General features: G+C 40.4%; 1 protein-coding gene across 3 annotated transcripts in view; it reads right to left on the bottom strand.

Moving 5' to 3' along the window:
* EML1 (echinoderm microtubule associated protein like 1) overlaps positions 1-13237 on the bottom strand; it is a 130685-nt gene that overhangs the window by 71862 nt on the left and 45586 nt on the right. The window lies entirely within an intron of this gene.

Here is a 13237-nt window from a genome sequence, read left to right as displayed (position 1 = left end):
ATCAGGGATCAGTAAGGACCGATTAAACAACTTTGATCCAGAACCCCAACAAGCTGCCTCGCTCAACCCGGAAGCAAATGGTTCAAATTAATTAAACAAACTAAAGTGTGAACAATACTGGTGACTCCACAGAGCACCATGGTGCACGCTCCCCTCGTTGCCCAGAGTTTGCGCCCTAGACTACAGCTGAAATGGCACCCCATGCCGCTCGGGTCTCCGCAGCAGATGAACCCAGAGAGCCTGGTAAACTGAGTAATGGGTGCATAACTCTATTTGTTTTAAAATCCCTTTATATATTTTAGCCAATACTAAATCTAGTAACCTTAGTTAATTCTAACCTGTGCAGTGCAGGAAGTGCTCTATGCCACAGCTGGGAACACCCAAACAGAAAGACCTTCATCCTGCCACAGTCAAGATGTTTGAAATAGCTTTTTTTTCTCCCTGATGTATTTGTCCTACTTCTAATCTAGTCCCTCAAGACACTTCTTTTTAAGGGAGCCAGACTGGAAGAAGTTCAGAATAGCCAGGAGAAGGTAGCCTATATGTATTTTATTCTTGGGGGAAGTACCTGAGCAGTGCTGAGGTAGCATCTGAAGAGCCTTGCTAGGAAAGGTGAAGGCAGAAAGGTTTTTCCCATGCTTGCTGTTTGGGATATAGACAGCCATGGACTTGGCAAATGTTTGCTTGCTGAGCCGAGTAGGGGACTGACAGACACTATGTAGAACTAGATTACAAAGATCCAAAAGCATGTGTTGTTTTCCCAAATATCTTTCCTCACCTTTTCTGGTACTTGTCAGTGGTCCATGGGGCATCATCTAAGAAAACTGGGCTGTAACAAAATATCTCCCCCTTGAATCTCATGTTCCACTTCTTAAATGGATTAACCAGTTCTTAATGCTAGATATTAAAACTGACAAAAATATATGTGGTTTTCCCCACCATTGATTTTAGCGACTGTTCCAAAATAAAACCAAACCACAAAAGATACACAGTCTCTGCAATTCTATAATTTTAGGGTCTTTGCTAAAAATCAGCAGTTTCACTTATTCTTGTGTTAAAATATCTACATGCTGGAAAGAAAGAAAATGTCAAAAGCATGAACTTTATTATCCTTCTCCCTGTCCCCAGAGAGGTATCAGCCAGGCAGCAGCTACTTCAAAGCTTCACATCACACATGCCTAGAGACTTAAACCAAGAGAAGCAACTGCCAAATTCAGGAGGCAGTAAAAGGCTTAGATTTAGAGGGCTCCCTGAGGCTAAACATTTTTTTAAATTAAAAACTCAAAAATAAAAACTAGAAAGGAGGAAAAACCCTGAAGTTACACCCTCCTGGAACAACATGCACACAAATCTCTCGTAACCTTCTGAGTCACAGCAATCAGGGTTAATAACCCAGCACCGACCAAACGGTTTCTGGGCTTCGCAAAATCCTACAGAGCCTTGCAGGAATCACTGGAGCTGCTTTAGGCTTACTTCAACTTTTTGGAAGCGAAGAAGAGCAAACAAACAGGACACACAGCTGCTCTCTCCAGTGCAAGGCTCGTAATCCAGCCCTTCATACACAGGACCACTGAAGATGACTGCTAGCTCCTGCAAGAGTATTTTTGTTTAAATTCCTCAATGCACAGAGGTCTTGTGGATCTTCATCTTCCCCTTGCAACGAGTCTGCTGTAATCAAAGAAATGCTTCAGCTGCAGTCAGCCAAACTTAATTCTGAGAACAGTGCAGCAGCATCACACTGATAACGTTTGTTACTGATTAATTCTGGGTTTAGGGTATGACTTTTCCTACAAAGTTGTGGAATAATCTCATCAACGTGCCCCTGAAACCAGTATGTTCCCAAGATAGACAATATAACAAAGAAGAGATCATTGTTCTTTTGACAGAATTTTCTTTTGTACTTCTGAGAGAGAAGTAAAATTTTTAAGAAATGCATAGTTACAAAGTTTTAAAGTGCAAGAAAAAAGTGGATGATATGCAATTAGAAATTAAAATTTCTGTGTATAAAAATACTGTGAGTACACCTGTGTGCCTGGGGCTACCTATGAAATTTTTTTGATTCAAATGTGATGTCATATTCTGCAAAGAACATAAGGAGAATTACAAAAAATACTGAGATTCATAGCTTCCAGGGAGAAAAAACAACAACAAAACACACACAGACACACATGAAAGCAACCACAAAAGCTAACCATTCACCAAAAAAACGCAGGAATCTCAATGGTAAAAAATTTATGTTAGTATACTCTGCTTTGAATGGGTAACTGGACTGAAAATGAAATTTATGATGCATGTGTAATTTTCCACCTCTATGAACTTTTAATTCAATTATAAATCATATTTGTAGCAGTCAGAAAGTAGTTTTCCTCTTTATTACAGTCTTCTGGCAGCTGCCTGCCTCTCGCCTGTATTGCCTTACACATTGTTTTAAAACTTTGCCTACCACCACTATGCCTGGCACAATACAGAAAAAAGGGGATCACTTCTACCTGCTACAATACAAAACAGATGGGTATCACTTCTAACTTGGATTAATTTATTGATGCCATGCAACACATGATGCCAGAAGCAGCTGCAATGACAAAAGCAGGGGTCCAGATCCGCAAGACACAATGGCCAATCTAGAAGACCCCAGTCTGCCTGCAGCACCCGCTATTCCTATAATTTATCTTCTGCTGCCTCTGGAAGTTGATTTAATTCTCCAACCTGGCAGAAAACTAACCCAGCAAAAGCAAAACCAAAGTACCACACACAAACACTGCATGGATTTTTTTTTTTGTTGGGTTAGCATGTTAAATTAACTCTGACAAATTAGTCTGTCAAGTGTTGAGTGCATAAAACCACAGAGAGCAAGAGAGGGAAGGGGAAGCGAGATCTTCCTCCTGAGCAGCCGCACGGTGCATGTTAGCTTATCTGCTCAAGCTATTGTAGCCTGAAAATAGGAATGGATGGCGGGGGGGGGGGGGGGGGGGGGGGCACATCAGGTTTGCCCCCAAGACCAGAAACCACTTAACTTCAGTCTCCTGAATTTTATACTGCTATCTTCCAGCTCCCACAGCTCTCTGGTTTGTTAACCTTTACTCCTAAGCAACCCTATACACCCTCTTATCACTTAACATCTGAAGGACCAAGCCTGTCATCTCTAACATCCCTTATTCAGTCTCCCCCAACTATGTTACATTATATTCTTTCATTTAATTGAAAAAATTGAAACATTATCACTTAGTGTTACTCATCTTCAAAGTTAGTAGTTAGAACGATTTTATTACATCAATATGCATCAGAAACCAGGTAAATTTTATGAAAAGAAGCAGATAAAAGGAGAAAGCGTTCTTTCAATTTAGCTGTGCCCTGGGGAAAAAAAAAGAAGGGGAAAAGTGGTAGGTTGCCCTGGTATTGACTCCCCCTGTTTAAACAAATTTTAGAAGTAAGCACATCAATCACCCAAGGGTATGGCTTCACATAAGAGGTTAGGGTCCCAGCAAGAGTATCCTAACTAGGAATGACAGCTACAGAATGGAATCTCTCAAATAACTTACACATGAGACAATGCTGGAATAAACCACACTACTCTGTTAACTGCTGTGAAGTTTCACCTTACTGCCTTACAACTGTGAACTCCATAAAAAAATGAGTAGATACAAATATATTGGTCTTGGGACACCATATCAACAAATACATTTTCCAGCTTCCATGAGTTTTAGTTATGAAGTATTCACTTAACAGCATCACTTTTCAGTTCCATAGCTGAACATTCAATGCCATGACTCCATTTCTTAACTGTTTCCAAAAACCAAAACAAAGCATCCAGGTCATAAAAGAAAGCTGAAATACAGTTCAGATAACTAATGATTTAGTTCAGCTATAAATTTGTTCTGAAAGACTACTGGTGTGATAGTCAGAAACATTTTTTTCAGACTTGTGCAAATAACATGCTTATTCTAAGTCTTTCAGATAACAGACTGTCAAATGTAGCAAAAACAATCTAAGCAAAACCCACCATACAGTAATCAATCATACTGGGGTGGGGAATCCCATAACCAGAAACCTTACTATTTGTATCCTGTTTATTCCCCTTTAAAAACAGAGGTGGAAACACTGAGCTATTAAATAATAAAAAGGCCAGGTAACCCATCCACCCTACCCCCTGCCCCTTCCCTTTAAAATGACTGGTCTTAAATCCTTCAATAAAGCAGAACTCTTGTAAATGTAAAGCCTTGATTTTAGCTCTGTCCGATCCATTAAACTTCGCTCAAAAGAAGTCAAGAGTTTCTAGGTTTCAGTTCTGAACACTGTCAGTGTCCATAATGAGCTTTTTGATAAACAAACCCTTAATAAATCTTCAGACCTACAGAAGCGCTCAAGCCCAAGGCAAGTCCTATGGTCCCTTTTTCACAATATTAAGAATCTCTTCTCAAGAAAAACAGAGTGGAACAACGAGTAAAAAACTTTGCAGGAGTAGTGTACCAACCATTCTTCCCAAATTAGAAAGAATGATGGTAAGAGACTAAAGACTGGGAGACAACATCACTCAAAGAAGACGACAGCACAACTGCCCCAGCTCTAGCTGCCACAGCAGCACTACCCACCAACTTTGATAACCACTGGCTCCCAATACATATTTTAGCTTGGACCCCGAGGGTGCTCATGCAGTGATCATCACCACTCACCCCTCTTTGGTTCATATCATGGCCAAGTCTTCGAAGTGCACTCCAGCAGTGCACCAGGAGCGCTTGAGTACTAATGATGTGTGTTTAGTGCATGGCATCAGACTAGAACCAGTCCATGGTAAATGCAGAGACATACGGACACCCGAGTCCTCACCACAAACTGTTTTGCTTTACAGATTTCTTCCTCTTGTCCCACATTCCCTGCTAATGTAGACATACCACTAAAATACAGCATCTCGGAGCTACTGCATCTTAGATATACCTCTTTTAAAGTATTCCACCCTTCAGCTGTAGGATCCTGCAGCACACCATTCAAGAAAAGGTTTATCTGTATGCCACCGGTAGCTGACCCCAGCCTACACATCTGCCAGACCACACACCAAACCCCCAAATTTTAAAAATGGATCTTTTCTCACTTCTCAGTAGAGAAAGGCCTCAAGCCTTGCAAAACATATAAATGCTTAACTTAAAAATTTTATGTATAAAATCTTTTGTCCCAAAGGATCCCTAATTAGTTCATTAAAACATCTGAACACAGAGGAAATTACTTATTTCCAAACTGAAATACAGCCACCACAGGGATCTCACACACACACTGTCTAGCATAAAAGGGAGAAAAAGAAAAAACCTACCCTCACACCTCCCTCTGTGCATGGTATTATACAGAGTTAGCTAAATTACAGTGGTGTATACTTTTTACCATAAGAGCCAAAATTACTAAGAATCCTTGTTTTCTTAGACTCAACTGCAGTTTGCCATAAGCATTTTCAGAGTTTGAAATCGCAGTCGTACTGAAGTCCACAGCTAAACTCCTATGAGCTGCACTGCATCACAATTTCGGCTCTTATCCCAGGTCACATCAGTAATTGCTTACTGTGTTACACTGATCTGTTTTAAATATGCTTTATATCCATGCCTCATATAATCCATGGACGTGAACTCCTCAAACTCAGTTTTAAAATTCAATTCAAAATTCAATTTTTAGGTTCACAGTTAGGAACCTAAAAAAGATGGCCTGATTTTTCATATCGCTTGAGCATAGTCCTGGCTGTCACTGCCCTATTATTTCAGCCTATATTTGGAAGATGTAAAGCAAAAAGGCAGAAGTGCAGACACTGGTTCAAATAAAGACTGGCCTGAGTCTCAGGATATGCTAATGCCTCTCAGGTTTTTATCAGTTTAGATAAAGACCCCATTGCCCCCCTGCAGCCCAGCCAGCCTCACCAGACCACCCATCTAGCCACAGACCTCACTCACCTCCAAGAAGCCATCCTCTGCCAGCATGCAATTCATCGGACACTGAGCGGTAGGACCATGTGATGTAACTCATTAAGCCTGATGTGCTTACTTCAGGGTCAGGAGAAGGACCCACCTGCTGGACCCTGCAAGTTGTATAAAGCAGCATCTCCATTTGGGAGATGGAAGGATGCTTTCTAGGCAGCGATAGGTCTGGGTAAAACAGTTTGGGAAATGCTGGACAGGGAAGGGGAAAGGAAGCAACAGAGTGGTAATTGGTTTTAGTAAATATAAATATGAAACTGACTGTCAGCATCTTTCTCAGGTTTCAGGATGATTTTTTTTTTCCCCAAGGGGAAAAAAATTTTAAAAAGCTGCTCCTAATGCTGCTGACTTCAGGGTACAAAAACGTTCCACAGTCTCAGGGAATTTCTAGAAACCACTGTCCAGCCATCCCCACTTGGGTGTACAGGAGCTGCAGCTGGAAATCTCAAAAGCTGTTTCTGTTTGTTGTGTTTTCCACCACAGTTGTAAGAAAAAGAAGTATCTAGTTTTCATGAAATACAAGGTTCTTTACAAAGTTTTCATTAAAAAATATTTGCCTTTACTAGCTTGAAACAATGACTGATTCTCCATCTTTTCTATTTGAGCACATATTGAAATGTGCTCATCTATTCTGTCTCTTAGGAACCTCACATTTTAAAGCTTAGCTTAGACTCCTGTTCACACACAATTCTCAGATGACTACAAGCCAGTAGCAATGTTTCATATATTGACCTGCAACAGATTATAGAAGTTAAACTTAAAACCAGAAAATATTTCTTCTTTCCTGTTTGCAGGAAACTTACCTAAGTTTCCAATCAAATACACGGTCTATGCTATTAAGAAATGCAAACTGCTTTTATCACAATGAGGTGTTTAATTGAGATTTTAAATCCAAAAAGGCAATTAGTTACTCCATCCCACAATATCTAAAAACACTGCTAGAGACCTCCAATATTACTTTTAAAACAAGTATATTGTATTTATTCAATAATCAGTCATTTCAAAGCAAGACAAGAAAATGATGGACCATGTCAGATTTTACTCTTTGGAAGTAATGGAGTGTGGACAATCTCACTTAATTACTTTCCAAAGAATTAATTTAGTGAAATCATGTTAACATATCATTATCCCCCACCCTATCTCCCTAAAAAACCTCAGGGAGCTACTTCCACATTTTAATTATGTAATGGACGAACATTTAAAATTGTGTTTCATGGAAGAAGAGCATCACCCATAGTTCCTTCTGCACTCCCTCTAAGCTTTCACAATTCCTTATGGTTGCCCAATTAGTGTCATTTGTGAACAGCAAGCACCCCACAACAAATGTAGTAATTATACCATTTCACACAACCTTCCTACTTATTCTCTCACATATTCCTCAAGATTTTAATGATCAAAAGACAGGTTCTTCATTAGAGCTTTGCAAAATTTCTCTCGACAAAAGAACCACAGCAGCAACTTTAAAATCTTCATCTTAAATTTCTAATGAAGGAGAAACAGGAGGGAAGTCAGGATAAAACCTATTAAAATGTATGTCGCTGACTGGCATACTCCCTCACTGCCTCCTCACATATTCACTTTTTAATGATGTACTTCTAATATAATTTTAGTCCTTATTTGAATTGTTTGCACGTGGTTTAAGCGTCAGTAAAATAATCTGAGTTTTGCTATACTGAATTAGAACTTAAAACACATATTTATCAGCTCTGTAAAGTACCATTAAATTTTTAAAAAACTCCTTGAAGATCAGATAAAGCATGTTTTTTTGCTGAGAGCCCAATGCTTTAATCTGCAATTCTGTATGTTGTTTTATTCATGATAAAAAACTCGATACTTGTAGTTTCTTTCCATACTGCTAACACTGACACAGATTCTCTATTGAGGTTTGACTGGCACTGAAGGATTCTCTCATGACTGGTCTACATTTTCGTTTGTTTTTAAAAGCTTAGTTAAAAAAAAAAAAAAAGAAAAAAATTAAATTCCAGTAACTACAATTAACACTATCCATAACTAAAACGAGCTTTAATAATTCATGATTGGGAAATACATAGCTAATTAAAGGGCAACAAATTCATTTTACTTATATAGTATCTTATTAAAAAATAATAGTTTGAGCTTTAATAGACTAACAATATATATTGTGAAAGTGTCCATTACAGCAAGTTATTTTTATTTCATAGTGTACTGATTTATTCTGCATTCAATTACTGCACATACAAAAAAATGTGTTTCTGTATGCCACCCCTCCCCTTTATTCCAGGATAGAAAGAAAGAAGTTCTAGAAGCAAGCTGATCAAAAAAATCAACTTGTATTCTATATAGCACCAAAATGTGCAAAACAGACACTTAATGTAGAGTCCAATCCAACATTACATTTAAGAGTTTGTAAGAGCCAGAACAAATCTCAATGAAACAAATAAGGAAATGCTGTCCAAGCAATTCTGAGCAATAAAATTTTCTATTGTCCTACAAAACTGACAGAAGTTTCATGTAGGGTATCTCCTCCACTCCCAAGTTCAAAACATGCTGCTGTCCTGGACAGAACAGGTCTAGAGATGAAACATGAGAAAGCCTGGTTTGTATGTCTCTGTTGTTCTAGGCTTTTGAGAAAAACAACAAACATGAGTAATGCTATTAACATGTTTGCAACATCTTTTTGAACATGCTTGCAACATCTTTTCATACACACAGTGCATGAATCTGCCCAGTGAGAACCAAATTAAATCAAATCTCGGTTTGCATTATTCCTAGAAGTGATCACAGTAAAACAAATTACAGTCTCTTCCAACCCTTGACAGATTTGAACTAGTGACCTGAAAGCTCAACTTACCATTGTTCCTTCCCTAATCCATATTATATTGTGTCATTTTGGTCCAGCTGTAAGAAGAGGGTAACTGGCTGTATTTCAGAAGGTTAGGGAGAGGAAGTGTGAGAGTCAAATGGGAAAGAAGAGCCAACTGTCAGAATAATACTGTCCATAAAGGTTTCCTGTTTGTGACGTTCACTTCCTCACCGACAGGGCATCACTCCACTTGTAGATACATGAGTCAGAGAGAAAAGGTATATATATATTCGATTTATTTTGTGGTGGATAATTACAGAAGCAGAAGAGTCAAACTGGAAATAAACTGGCCAAAACTAGTATATGAACTGATTCACACAATTTACTTTTCATGACTTAAAAGAAACAGTGACTGACAGTTATCAAAACTACTACCTGTCAAAAATCTTAATAATATGATTTAGTGATTTAGGGGAGAGGGAGGGAGCAAAAAGGATCTGTTACTTTTTAAGAGGTTTTTTTATTATTCTGCTTTGTTTTTTTAATAAAAGCTAATACAGTTGGTATTACTTCAAAATTTTCTCAAACTCTAAATTTTTCTACTAGCAAGTACATTTCAGGTAATCAGTTAAACAGAACTGTAATTAATATTATGGAATCCCTTGCCAAATAAATCAATTCCATTAAGAAAGAATTTGTTTTACACTTTTTTTACTGCTTTACCTAGATACTCTAAATTTGAAGTTTCTGTCAAACGAGGCATCTGTGGTTGCAGAAATGGCCATTTGACAGCTACAATTTTCCCACTAGCCAAGTGAAGGATATTAAAGAGATGCCTCAAGTTGTAAATGAATCAAGGATAAATTCTCACTTCCTTCTCTAGGTCCACACAGGCATTTTGCAGAGTGCAGGAATCACAGATTTCACCCTTTAAATACATGCCTAATAATCCTGCCCACAGCCATTAGCGTGGTGAAGGCCATGTTTATTAGGTCATCGTTACGGCTAAAAATGGTTAGGGAATTGTGGTCAGAGGACCCACAAAGCCCTGCCCACACCCTACGTGTCTCCCCCAGCCTGTCTATAATCACTTCTGACCACTCTTGCAGCTCAGTAAATCAGCTGGAGGCGAGATGAGCTCTGTCTGTAATTTCAGTCTGTGCCTTGTTCTGTAGAGTTTCATGTCCAGCACGGTTCTCTCCATCAGTTTTTAAGCAGACGCTAAAAATCTCAACGTTATCTTGCCTTATCAATATTCTGCCACTTTTACCTTCAGCTTAAATAACACATTACCAACACCCTGATTGACTGTAGATAAACGTAACGGCTTTCTACCCAAGAACTACCTAAAAGTTATATAAATACCGAGCTGTAAACTCAGAGGAAAGTACACTTTTTGTGTGTCTGAAGAGACTGTCCTCTGAAAATCAAGAGGGAGATTTCAGACAAATGCAATGAACTCCTCCAAAGTAGGTATGTACTTTCCTCTGAGTTTACCACTAAGGAAACCAAGGCAACAAGAAGGAAATAACTTGCCTAAAATCACATAGCATCAAAGCAAGAAATACTAACTTGCAATCTCAGACTGACACTTGCGTTCATTAACATGTTTCTCAAATGCCAACTCTACCCTTACTGTTCTGTAAAACAGAGTTGAAGAAAGTAGGTGTCTTTGAACTAGCTGTGCTAAATATTTGCCCTAGATTTTAGACATGCAGCTCAAAGCGAACATATTTTCCTCACCCCTTTCTTCTCTCCCTTCCTTTTTCTTCTCCATTTACCATATTTTTTAAGCATTGCAAGCCACAAAAATACATTACTAAACAATCATGCAGACTAGATCTGCATATGAGTAAAGAAGGGAGAAAAAAAAGAAAAAAAAAAAAGACCCAAATTCTTCTCCAGAACCCAGAGCCCCTTCTAGAGAGAAAGGGAGGCTTGGGGTAAGTTTGCCCTCCTATTACTCCTTTCCTCTCTGACCAGGTCTGCCAACAGCCAAGGTCCTGCTCCCTCATCGCCATCACAACCTCCTGCCCACCATGGCTCCCTTCCTCCCCCATCCCCTCTGCGGCCGCCACCTCCTCCAAGCAGGGAGAAGGGACCGGGAAATGGGAGAAGCTCCAGCCATCCTTGGGCCCAGACTAAAGCTCAGTTGCTACCCTACAGGTGATCCACAGTTATTTTTACAGGAGCGCAGGCTTTGTGTCCCGATCTTTCCAAACACAACACATACAAGCAGTCTATCATTTCTTCAGTTCGAGACCATCAGAAAATTCCATCATGACTTTACTTGTAAAACTAAATTAATCCTTTCTTCTATGTTCAGAACAGAAAACCTTACAGCATACAGTGATGATCACATCGAGTGCTTACCAGCCACTTCTGTATTTCACTTTACCCTGTATCAAAATCAAATGTTCCTTCACATCTCCACCACTTGCTTGCTCTGTTTCATTCTTCTTTATGCCTGTCCCACTCCCAACTTCACATTGTCTTTCATACTACCCATTACACTTGCAAGAGCTTTCCACTTCCCTGTAAAGCAATTTTCTTTTCCTCTTTCAACCTCAAAACCCTCACTGGCATCCCCCATCTGTATTTTTTTTCCTCATGGGTCATGTGTGTCCATGTGAAATATCTGATCACCTCAAGGCAGTACTCAAAGGCCTGATTCACTTGTTCTTCCTCATCTCATCTAATACAGTCTCACTGAAGGCTAACTCATAAAAGGAAAGGCTTCTCAATTCAACCACTTTCTTTTATAAACACAAAATAATACAAGTTTAGAACAGCCCTTGAGCTCACTATCTACAATGAGATGACAGCTAGGCAAGCGATCTCATCAGTAACACCTTCTAGAACATAATACTTAAGGATTAACTAAGATTTTAAAACCTATGTACAGCATAAATACGTACGGCTTATTTCCATCATGTATAATAGGTGCTTGGAGCTACAAAATCAACATGAGTGACAGTTCTCAGAAATAAGCTACTCTGCTTATTCAAACCCTTCAGAAAGTGCTGCTACTCCTACTGCTCCCACATGCATGCTAGTATCATGTACACTGTAAAAGCAAAACCCAGGGATTTTGGTAGGAAGACAGCTTGCTTATAAATGTGTTAGAGTATAAACTTTGAAATACATTGCTGTATGTTTTCTTTTTAAAAATACTTACAATGAAATATTTATTAAGTTTAGGCAAAACAGGCATCTGCTATTAGCGTACAACCCCCGTACATAGTCATAGTTTTCTCTCCTGAAGAGCTCTGAGAATACAGTGTCACCACACAATGCACAGCCCACACGCGCGACTCGTCATGCCCTGAAAAACTGCTCCCACAATCTCAAGGTCCACACATATTAGTTTTCTGCTAACCTGTCCTTTTCCTGCACCACACCACAAAGAAAATCACGTAAAATTTATCATCTTCATTTCTTCCAAGAGAAGAGGCAGCTATGTTTGATGCAGTTGCTGTCATGAGGCAATTTAATATGAACCTGGCTCCAGCTGTTCAGACAGCAGTAGAAAGCCAGACCGCTACTAAAATCTGGAGGAATAAGAGATCCACAAATGAGTTTTGGAGGAAATACGAGACTATGAATGCTCGCAATTTTGCTGCTAGAAAGCAATAACTAGAATCACAATAAGGCATTCTGAGCTTAAAGTTTACCGTGAAGAGCTCTTTGTAACATTTAGGACATCAGATATTTATTTCCCCGCAAACAACAGTAAACACCAGCGAGTTGAATAATCCCAAATACTATGCAGGCCAATCTCCAAATACCTCCTCTGAGGATACTGGCAGTTCCTCACCTCCGTCTTCCCTTTTTACGACCTGTCACTGCAGCCCAGCAGCTCCCCTCTCATGCCGCCACCCCAATAACCCCTACCTTAAAAAAAACACCAGAAAGAAAAATCAGGAACTGCAGCCCGACTACCTTAACTCCACACAGGCATGTGACACCTAGAAACCGTCCTTCGCCCCCGTGGAGAGCCGCTGGGTGGGCTCTCCGGGCAGGCAGCGGAGCGGGGCGCGGGCAGGGGGGCGGAAGGACACCTGCCCCGTCCGCACCGCACCGCACCGCGCGCCGCCGGGACGGCTCCCGCCGCCGCTGCGTGCCACTGCGCGCCTCAGGGCGACATACGTGCGCCCACAGCTCCGTCGGGTGCATAGATTCGTACACGCATACATACGTATATGCATATATATATATATATATATGTAGGCTGGCACACGCGCAGCGGAGACACGCAGCGGCGGGCGATGGCTTGGGCTACCAGACCTGCCTCGGAGGCAGACACGCACACGTATCCGCAGTGTATACGCGTACGCACGCATGTCTATACATATTCCCGTGAAGGAGGTGCAGCAGAAGTTCCTCGCAGAGGCGCCCCGGCGCCGAGGGCCGGCAGGTTTCCCGCTGGATAACGGGGGAGGCTGAGGGGGGTGAAGTTTCCTCCCTCCTCCTCCTCCTGTCCCCGAGTTACGCTGCGGAGACG

This window comes from Haliaeetus leucocephalus, unplaced genomic scaffold, assembly GCF_000737465.1.
Source record: "Haliaeetus leucocephalus isolate CR32 unplaced genomic scaffold, Haliaeetus_leucocephalus-4.0 Scaffold932, whole genome shotgun sequence".
Taxonomy (NCBI): Eukaryota; Metazoa; Chordata; class Aves; order Accipitriformes; family Accipitridae; genus Haliaeetus; species Haliaeetus leucocephalus.
This window is presented reverse-complemented; position numbering and strand designations above follow the sequence as displayed.